Below are 11,463 nucleotides of genomic sequence, written 5' to 3'. Positions count from 1 at the left end.
TTGTCAGTTGTCCTGATATGACAAAAGTAACAAATGGACAAAATAATTTAGAGCCAAATCTCCTCTTAGAAAGCCCTGAGTATATAATAAAGAATGGAATATAAATGCGATGCAGGAAAACTTCAATTCGTTTTATCTAAATTAGACGAGCATGTCACAAGTGCAGCCAGAGGAATTAAAACTCTAGACCACCTTTACTTCACACACAGAGACGCATACAAAGCTCCCCCTCGCCCTCCATTTGGAAAATCTGACCGGAATTCTATCCTGACTCCTGCTTACAAGGAAAAACAACTAAAGCAGGAAGTACCAGTGTCTCGCTCAATACGGAAGTGGTCAGACTACAGGACTGTTTTGCTAGCACAGACTGGAATATGCAGTGGTGTAAAGTAAATTTCAAGTACTGCTTATGTCGTTTATTGGGAATATCTGTACTTTACTATTTATTTTTTTGACAACTTTTAATTTTACTTCACTACATTCCTTGAAAATAATGTACTTTTTACTCCATACATTTTCCCTGACACCCAAAGTACTCGTTACATTTTGAATGTTTTGCAGGACAGGAAAATTGTAAAATTCATGCACTTATCAAGAGAACACATGGTCATCCCTACTGCCTCTGATCTGCTGGGCTCAATAAACACAAATGCCTAATTTGTCAAATATGTCTGCATGTTTGGGTGTGCCCCTAGCTATCCGTAAATTTTAAAAACAATAAAATGGTGCCATCTGGTTTGCTTAATATAAGGAATTATAAGTGATTTATACTTTTACATTTGATAATAAGTATATTTAGAACCAAATACTTTTACTCAAGTAATATTTTACTGGGTGACTTTCTATTAAGGTCACCTGCTTCCTCAATAAGTGCATCAATGACATCGTCCCCACAGTGACCATAAGTACATATTCCAACCAGAAGCCATGGATTACAGGCAACATCTGCACTGATTTAAAGGCTAGAGCTGACACTTTCAAGGAATGGGACTCTAATCTGGACGCTTATAAGAAATCCTGCTATGCCCTCTGACGAACCATCAAACAGGCAAAGCGTCAATACAGGACTAAGATTGAATCCTACTACATCGGCTCTGACGCTCTTTGGATGTGGCAGGGCTTGCAAACTATTACGGATTACTAAAGGAAACCCAGTCGCAAGCTGCCCAGTAACACAAGCCTATCAGATGAGCTAAATGCCTTCTATGTTCGCTTCGCGGCAAGCAACACTGAACCATGCATGAGAGCACCACCTGATCTGGACGACTGTATTATCACACTCTCTGTAACCGATGTGAATAAGACCTTTAAACAGGTCAACATTCACAAGGCTGTAGGGCCAGATGGATATCCAGGATGAGTACCTAGAGCTTGCGCTGACCAACTGGCAAGGAAACAGTCAACATGAGACATGTTGACTGAAAATGGCGCTGACAGAGAGGGCTGTTGTGCATATAGCTCTTAGGAAACTTTGCAGTATTTAGTTTTTTATGTATTTCTTACATTATTAGCCCAGGATTTTTGTGTGTTTATTATGTACAGCCGGGAAGAACTATTTGATATCAGAGTGGCGGTAACTCACCAGCACGACCAACATTACGACCAGGAATACGACTTTCCCGAATCGGATCCTTTGTTCGCAACCCCCAGGGTAATTGAACTGATTCCAGAAGCCTACTCAAAACACCGCCGGTGAAGGAGAGGTACTCGGAGTGGATTTCTAGTCCGACTTAGGAGGCGTGCACACTACCCACCGCTTCCAAGTATAATACTCACCAATGTTCAGTCTCTGTTTCATGGAAACATGTCTCTTTTGGGATATACTGTCTGAGTCATACCAGCCAGTTGGGTTTTCAGTTCATTGCGCAAACAGGAATAAATAGAGAAGAAGGGTGGGGGTGTATGTTTCATGGTTAACGACTCATTGTGTTATTGCGATAACATACAGGAACTCAAGTCCTTTTGTTCACCCGACCTAGAATACCACACAATCAAATGCTGACCATATTATCTCCCAAGAGAATTCTCTTCGGTTATAGTCACAGCCGTGTATATCCCTCCTCAAGCCGATAGCACAACGGTTTCAAAGAAATTCACTGGACTTTATGCAAACTGGAAACCACATATCCTGAGGCTCCATTTATTGTAGCTGGGGATTTTAACAAAGCAAATTTGAGAAAAAGGCTGCTGAAGTTCTATCAACACATTGACTGTAGTACTCAATGCTAAAACACTCGACCACTGCTACTCCAACTTCTGGGATGCCAAAAAAGCCCTCCCCCACCCTCCTTTCTGGAAATCTGACCATGACTCCATTTTGCTCCTCCCTTCCTATAGGCAGAAAGTCAAACAGGAAGTACCCGTGCTAGGTACTATTCAACACTGGTCTGACCAATCGGAATCCACACTTCAAGATTATTTTGATAACGCGGACTGGGATATGTTCCGGGTAGCCTCTGATTAATAATACTGACAAATATACTGATACGGGGACTGAGTTTATCAGGAAGTGTATAGGAGATGTTGTACCCACTATGACTATTAAAACCTACCCTAACCAGAAACCGTGGATAGATAGCAGCATTTGCGCAAACTGAAAGCACGAACCACCGCATTTAACCATGGCAGAATACAAACAGTGTAGTTATTCCCCCCAAACAGGCAAGACGTCAGTATAGAGACAAAGTGGAGTCACAATTCAACAGCTCAGACACGGTTCAGGCATATGTGGCAGGGTCTACAGACAATCATGGACTACAAAAGAAAAACCAGCCACGTCCCGGACACCGACATCTTGCTTCCAGACAAGCTAAACGCTTTCTTTGCCCGCTTTGTGGATAACACGGTGCCCCGACACGGCCCGCCACCAAGAACTGTGGGTTCTCCTTCTCCATGGCTGACGTGAGTAAGACATTTAAGCGTGTTAACCCTCGCAAGGCTGCCGGCCCAGACGGCATCCCTAGCCGCATCCTCAAAGCATGCACAGACCAGATGTCTGGTGTGTTTACGGACATATTCAATCTCTCCCTATCCCAGTCTGCTGTCCCCACATGCTTAAAGATGGCCACCATTGTTCCTATACCCAAGAAAGCAAAGGTAACTGAACTAAATGACTATCGCCCCATAGCACTCATTTCTGTCATCATGATGTGCTTTGAGAGACTAGTCAATGATCATATCACCTCTACCTTACCTGTCTCCCTAGACCCACTTCAATTTGCTTACTGCCCCAACAGATCCACAGACGATACAATCGCCATCACACTGCACCCTGCCCTATCCCATCTGGACAAGAGGAATACTTATGTAAGAATGCTGTTCATTGACTACAGCTCAGCATTCAACACCATAGTACCCTCAACTCATCATTAAGCTCGAGGCCCTGGGTCTGAACCCTGCCCTGTGCAACTGGGTCCTGGACCCAGGTGGTGAAGGTAGGAAACAACACCTCCACTTCTCTGATCCTCAACACTGGGGCCCCACAAGGGTGCATGCTCAGCCCCCTCCTGTACTCCCTGTTCACCCATGATTACGTGGCCACTCAGGCCTCCAAATCAATCATCAAGTTTGCAGACGACACAACGGTAGTAGGCTTGATTACCAACAATGACAAGACGGCCTACAGGGAGGAGGTGAGGGCTCTGGGAGTGTGGTGCCAGGAAAATAACCTCTCACTCAACATGAACAAAACAAAGGAGATGATCATAGACTTCAGGAAACAGCTGCTGGAGCACTCCCCTATCCACATCGACGGGACTGCAGTGGAGAAGGTGGACAACTTAAAGTTTCTTGGAGTCCACATCACTGACAAACTGAAATGGTCCACGCACACAGGTGTGTGGTGAAGAAGGCGCAACAGCAACCTCAGGAGGCTGAATAAATGTGGCTTGGCAACTAAAACCCTCACAAACTTTTATAGATGCACAATTGAGAGCATCCTGTCGAGCTGTATCACAACTGCACTGCCCGCATCCACAGGGCTCTCCAGAGGGTGGTGCGGACTGCACAACGCATCACCGGGGGCAAACTACTTGCCCTTCAGGACACCTACAGCACCCGATGTCACAGGAAGTCCAAAAAGATCAAGGACAGCAACCACTCAAGCCACTGCCCATTCACCCCGCTATCATCCAGAAGGCGGGGTCAGTACAGGTGCATCAAAGCTGGGACCGAGAGACTAAAAAACAGCTTCTATCTCAAGGCCATCATTGTTAAATAGCCATCCCTAGCACATTAGAGGCTGCTGCCTATATACATAGACTTGAAATCACTGGCCACTTTAATAATGTTTACATTTTGCGTTACTCATCTCATATGTATATAATGTATTCTATTCTACTGTATCTGTCTATGCCGCTCTGACATTGCTCGTCCATATAATTATATATACTTAATTCTATTACTTTACTTAGATTTGTGTGCATTGGGTATATGTTGTGAAATTGTTTGATATTACTGCACGGTCGGAGCTAGAAAACACAACCATTTCGCTAAACCCACAATAACATCTGCTAAACACGTGTATGTGACCAATAAAATGTGATTTGAAGTGTCTTCACTGACATTTTCAACATTTTTAATGTTTCAAGCAGACCACCATAGCCCCAGTGCCCAACAACAAGGTAACCTGGCTAAATTTCTATCGCCCCGTAGCACACATCTGTAGCCATGAAGTGCTTTGATAGGCTGGTCATGGCTCACATCAACACCATCATCCCAGAAACCCTAGACCCATTACAATTCGCAATGAAGCAATCTCTATTGCACTCCACACTGCCCTTTCCCACCTGGACAAAAGGAACAACTATGTGAGAATGCTCAGAGTTCAACACAATAGTGCCCTCAAAGCTCATCACTAAGTTAAGGACCCTGGGACTGAACACCTCCCTCTGCAACTGGATCCTGGACTTCTTGACGGGCCGTCCCCAGGTGGTGAGGGTAGGCAACAACACATCTGCCACGCTGATCCTCAACACGGGGGCGCTTCACCCTGTGCATGCTTAGTCCCCTCTAGTATTCCCTGTTCACCCACGACTGCGTGGCCAAGCATGACTCCAACACCATCATTATGTTTGCAGACGACACAACGTTGGTAAGCCTGATCACAGACAACGATGAGACAGCCTATAGGGAGGAGGTCAGAGACCTGGCAGTGTGGTGCCAGGACAACAACCTCTCCCTCAACGATCGTGGATTACAGGAAAAGGAGGGGCAAAGACACCCACATTCACATCGACGGGGCTGTAGTGGAACGTATCGAGAGCTTCAAGATCCTTGGTGTCCACATCACAAACAAACTATGATGTTCCAAACACACCAAGACAGTCGTGGTAACCTGCCTAAAGGACTACCGACCCGTAGCTCTCACATCTGTTGCCACAAAGAGCTTTGAAAGGCTGGTCATGGCTCATATCAACACCATCATCACATAAATCATAGACCCACTTCAATTTGCACACCCTCCCAACAGATCCACAGATGACGCAATCTCTATTGCTCTCAAAACTGCCCTTTCCCACCTGGACAAAAGGAACACCAACACCATCATTATGTTCTCTGACGACACAACGGTGGTCGATCTGATCACCGACAACGATGAGACGGGCTTATAGGGAGGAGGGCCGAGACCTGGCAGTGTGGTGCCAGGACAACAACCTCTCCCTCAACGTGATCAAAAGTCTCCAACCACCCTAGTCATAGACTGTTATCTTTGCTACCGCATGGCAAGCGGTACCAGAGCGCCAAGTCTAAGTCCAGAAGACTTCTTAACAGCTTCTACCCCCAAGCCATAAGACTGCTGAACAGCTAATCAAATGGCTACCAGGACTATTTGCATTGACCCCCCTTTTTATGCTCCTGCTACTCGCTGTTTATAATCTATGCATAGTCACTTTACCCCTACCTACATGTACATATTACCTCGACTAACCTGTACCCCCGCACATTCACTCGGTACCGGTACCCCCTGTATATAGCCTAATTATTGTTGCTCTTTTATTTTTTATTTTATTTATTTTAAAAAAATCTTAACTGCATTGTTGGTTAAGGGCTTGTAAGTAAGCATTTTACGGTGTTGTATTCGGCGCATGTGACAAATATAATTTTATTTGATTTAAAGAGTGCACGGCAACGCCTATTCCCCCTCGAGACTGATTTGGCATGGGTTCTCAGATCCTCAAATAAGTTCTACAGGGCCTCCCGGGTGGCGCAGTGGTCTAGGGCACTGCATCGCAGTGCTAACTGCGCCACCAGAGTCTCTGGGTTCGCCCCCAGGCTCTGTCGCAGCCGGCCGCGACTGGGAGGTCCGTGGGGCGACGCACAATTGGGCCAGCGTCGTCCGGGTTAGGGAGGGTTTGGCCGGTAGGGATTTCCTTGTCTCATCGCGCTCCAGCGACTCCTGTGGCGGGCTGGGCGCAGTGCGCGCTAACCAAGGGAGGCCAGGTGCACGGTGTTTCCTCCGACACATTGGTGCGGCTGGCTTCCGGGTTGGAGGCGCGCTGTGTTAAAGAAGCAGTGCGGCTTGGTTGGGTTGTGCTTCGGAGGACGCATAGCTTGCCTTGTGCGTAAGCTTCCTGCCATCCACAACCACTATACCAGGCGGTGTCAGAGTACGGCCCTAAAAATGTTCAAATTCTTCAGCCACCCAAGTCATAGACTATTCTTTCTGCTACCACACGGCAAGCGGTACCGGAGCGCCAGGTCGTTGTCCAAAAGGCTCCTTAACAGCTTCTACCCCCAAGCTAAACAGTTAATCAAATGGCTACCCTATTTGCATTGAACCCCTTTTTTACGCTGCTGCTGCTAGCTGTTTATTATGTATGCATAGTAGTTTTACTCCTACCTACCTACATGTACATATTACCACGACTAACCTGTACCCACGCACATTGACTCGGTACTGCTATCCCCTGTATATAGCCTCATTATTATTTTATTGTTTTTTTTTAAGTAACAAATATTTTTTTACTTTTTGACAAACTCTGCATTGTTGGCTAAGGGCTTGTAAATAAGCATGTCACGGTAAGGTCTACACTTGTTGTATTTGGCGGATGTGACAAATTAATATTTGATTCCTTTCCTATTGATGTAACCAAATACATTCATTAATAGCAATGAACATGAGAAAATATTGTAGTACTGAAACTATTTTAGAATATTGCTTTAAATATTCTAATGTTATAAAACATTAAAGTTGTTTAATTTCATTAATTAATCTGAATGTATACTTAGAATAGCATTATTACAAATCTATTAATATTATCATACTGTCTTCAATATTTCTGATGGGTGTACAGTATATCCTATTTACACTAGAAATGAAATCCACAGTGACATGGAACTCACAGTATAATCAACTTCAACTACAAATCCAATACAAAGGATTTTGTATTTTGGTGTCACATAGACATAATAGGTAAACAAGTAGCCTACATCAACATTTAATGTAACATGTTGACCACACTGCTTTGCAAATTAATTGTACACATAAATGTTATTCAATCATTGCACCCACACTTCTCGCGCATAAACGAGCGTCTGCGTAGCCAGGCGCTAAAATAGAACTTGGTTGCTAGGCTTGATGCGCTACAAGTCCCGCCTCTCCCATCTCCTCATTGTTTTTTAGGAGCATATACCCACATGGGTGATTGAAAGATTAACTAAGGTCCACAATCCAGTCCAATAACAACCCAATGTTTATATCCCAGGACAAATTAGCTAGCAACAGCAAGCTAGCTAATTTGCAATAAATGTTTAATGATTTTTGACCTGTCCCCTAATTCATATAGTTGGTTTTGATATTTCTACCTGCGTGTTCTGATCGCTTCTGGTGTGGGTGGACAAAATCAACATGGGCACGATTGCACACGCACGCGAGGGGTCTGGCCAGCTTGTAAGGGTTATTAAGTTGATCTTCCCGTCACTAAACTCAACCCTGTAATGGTCATATCCTGATACCTCTTCCATATTCACATCATGATTACCCACCCTTATAGGAGACCACTGCAGCACCAGAGCTGCCTGATTGAGCTGCAGCGTTTCTCATACTGCTTACTGGCAGCACAGGCCTTTAATTTCACCCGCGCCAATCAATACTATCGGCAGTGTGGCTCCTTACAAGCAACCTATTCTGCTTGAATCAGACTCATCTCCAGGAGTTTCGGGACAACATGTTGATGAGCACATTTTAAAGTCATGTTGATATGTCTTATTTCACTAAATGTTTTGAATGTGTATGTTTTGGGAGGTTATCATCTGATCATAATACATATCAAAATCTAATTTTATTTGTCACATACAAATAATATCATGCCGTAATTTACAGTGGGGAGAACAAGTATTTGATACACTGCCGATTTTGCAGGTTTTCCTACTTACAAAGCATGTAGAGGTCTGTAATTTTTTATCATAGGTACACTTCAACTGTGAGAGACGGAATCTAAAACAAAAATCCAGAAAATCACATTGTATGATTTTGAAGTCATTAATTTGCATTTTATTGCATGACATAAGTATTTGATCACCTACCAACCAGTAAGAATTCCGGCTCACAGACCTGTTAGTTTTTCTTTAAGAAGCCCTCCTGTTCTCCACTCATTACCTGTATTAACTGCATCTGTTTGAACTCGTTACCTGTATAAAAGACACCTGTCCACACACTCAATCAAACAGACTCCAACCTCTCCACAATGGCCAAGACCAGAGAGCTGTGTAGGGACATCAGGGATAAAATTGTAGACCTGCACAAGGCTGGGATGGGCTACAGGACAATAGGAAAGCAGCTTGGTGAGAAGGCAACAACTGTTGGCGCAATTATTAGAAAATGGAAAAAGTTGAAGATGACGGTCAATCACCCTCGGTCTTGGGCTCCATGCAAGATCTCACCTCGTGGGGCATCAATGATCATGAGGAAGGTGAGGGATCAGCCCAGAACTACACGGCAGGACCTGACGAGAGCTGGGACCACAGTCTCAGAGAAAACCATTAGTAATACACTATGCCGTCATGGATTAAAATCCTGCAGCGCACGCAAGGTCCCACTGCTCAAGCCAGGGCATATCCAGGCCCGTCTGAAGCTTGCCAATGACCATCTGGATGATCCAGAGGAGGAATGGGAGAAGGTCATGTGGTCTGATGAGACAAAAAATATAGCTTTTTGGTCTAAACTCCACTCGCTGTGTTTGGAGGAAGAAGGATGAGTAGAACCCCAAGAACACCATCCCAACGGTGAAGCATGGAGGTGGAAACATCATTCTTTGGGGAGCTTTTCTGCAAAAGGGACAGGACGACTGCACCGTATTGAGGGGAGGATGGATGGGGCCATGTATCGCGAGATCTTGAGCATTGAAGATGGGTCGTGGCTGGGTCTTCCAGCATGACAACGACCCGAAACACACAGCCAGGGCAACTAAGGAGTGGCTCCGTAAGAAGCATCTCAAGGTCCTGGAGTGGCCTAGCCAGTCTCCAGACCTGAACCCAATAGAAAATCTTTGGAGGGAGCTGAAAGTCCGTATTGCCCAGCGACAGCCCCGAAACCTGAAGGATCTGGAGAAGGTCTGTATGGAGGAGTTGGCCAAAATCCCTGCTGCAGTGTGTGCAAACCTGGTCAAGAACTACAGGAAACATATGATCTCTGTAATTGCAAACAAAGGTTTCTGTAACAAATATTAAGTTCTGCTTTTCTGATGTATCAAATACTTATGGCATGCAATAAAATGCAAATGAATTACTTAAAAATCATACAATGTGATTTTCTTGATTTTTGTTTTAGATTCCGTCTCTCACAGTTTAAGTGTACCTGCACTTGTTGTGTACCTGCACAGCACCTGTTGCTGGGCTGCAACCTGGACTCAGGACCAGACGTGACACTTTAATTAGTATGGTATTTATTGATTTGTGGATGTCCATCCATTTTGTATGATATGTTCTTATATTTTAAAAATTGCAATCAATACAATATTTTATGAATTTGCTAAACGTCTGATGTGTTATGATTTCCAAATTTTTTTTTGTTAATGTTAGCTAGGTGGATAGCTGGCTAACATTAGTTAGGCCAGGGGTTAGTGGTTAGGTTAAAGGGTTAGGAGAAAGGCTAGCTATTGTGCAAAGTATCTAAAAAGTAGTAAGTAGTTGCAAAGTTTCTAATTAGCTATAATGCTAAAATTGTGCATGATGAGATTCCAACACGCAACCTTTGGGTTGCTAGACGTTTGTGTTATACACCCACCTATTCACCCCAACCAACCTAAGTAACCTGTCTTATGTAACCATAGCAAACGTAACACATCATACTAATTTAAGGTGGATCAGATTTCCATTTACTATGTTTTGTCTAGTCTGAGACCAGGTTGATCAAGGGTATTTGATCCTTTGCGATGCCTTGCTGCTGAGTTGCAGTTACCCCTGTATGGTCAGCAGATGGCAGCAAGAGCTTAGCATACACACTGCCTTGCTGAATTAATTAATGAGGGCCAAAGGAGATGTGTCTGTGCGAAGTTGGGGCGAGGGGGACATAAACCATGAACGAGGCTGTTTCCTGCTGCTATACGTCAGTAGTCTAAATGATCCCATCCTAAATGTATTGTGTCATTCCAAGCACTTTCAAAAACCCACTGAATAGCTTGTCAGAAAAAATAAATGACAATGGCAATTACAGAACTGCAGAGATGAAGAATACAGACAGGGTATTGGGTTTGGCTCTGCATGAGATGAATATTGAAAAAAAAAAAGAAAAAAAAGAAGCTTGACTTGTCCATGACTCACTGCATTAAAATGTCATATGTCCCATCACTTCGATGCCCCGAATACTACTGAATCAACCTACAGAACTGCACTTACAGGGAGGTAACATTTAGTTTAAAAATGTTTTCCCATAAACCTTATTCAGTCACCTTTGAATCACACTATTTGTATGCGATAGTCGATGGATTTGTAGAGCATACTGTACGCGTGTGAGAGTGTCAGCATAAAAGTGTGTATATATATATATATATACATATTCCTGTATGTGTTCGCACGTGCGCATATTGATGTGCGTGTGTTTGTGAGTGATGGAGAGTGAGGGAGAGTCTTTCACAGCTCACTGCACAGCTAGATTGCCTGCAGAAGAGGTGACAGCAATGAGAGAAAAATGAGAGAGGCAGAGCCAGAAGAGAAGAGGGCAAAACCCTAAGAAGGGGTAAGTATGGGAGGAAAGATATGTGATATGTATACCTCGTTTTAGACAGAGACACAGTATGTGTTAGAAAAACACAACAGCAATTGTGAAATGACGTGGCATTTGATGTGGTACTATCTAATGACATGAAGCAAACACATGAATCACAGAGAGGAGGACGGAGGGTGAATAGAGGATTTTGAAAGAGTGGCACTTTCAGGGTAGGAGGAGGGACTCTAAAGACTAATGACAAAGGGGTAGAGGGGAGGTCAGCCTGAGAGCTGAGGAGATGGGGAGAGGAAGAATAA

Source organism: Salvelinus fontinalis, chromosome 13, assembly GCF_029448725.1.
Source record: "Salvelinus fontinalis isolate EN_2023a chromosome 13, ASM2944872v1, whole genome shotgun sequence".
NCBI lineage: Eukaryota > Metazoa > Chordata > Actinopteri > Salmoniformes > Salmonidae > Salvelinus > Salvelinus fontinalis.
Note: the sequence above shows the minus strand (reverse complement) of the source record.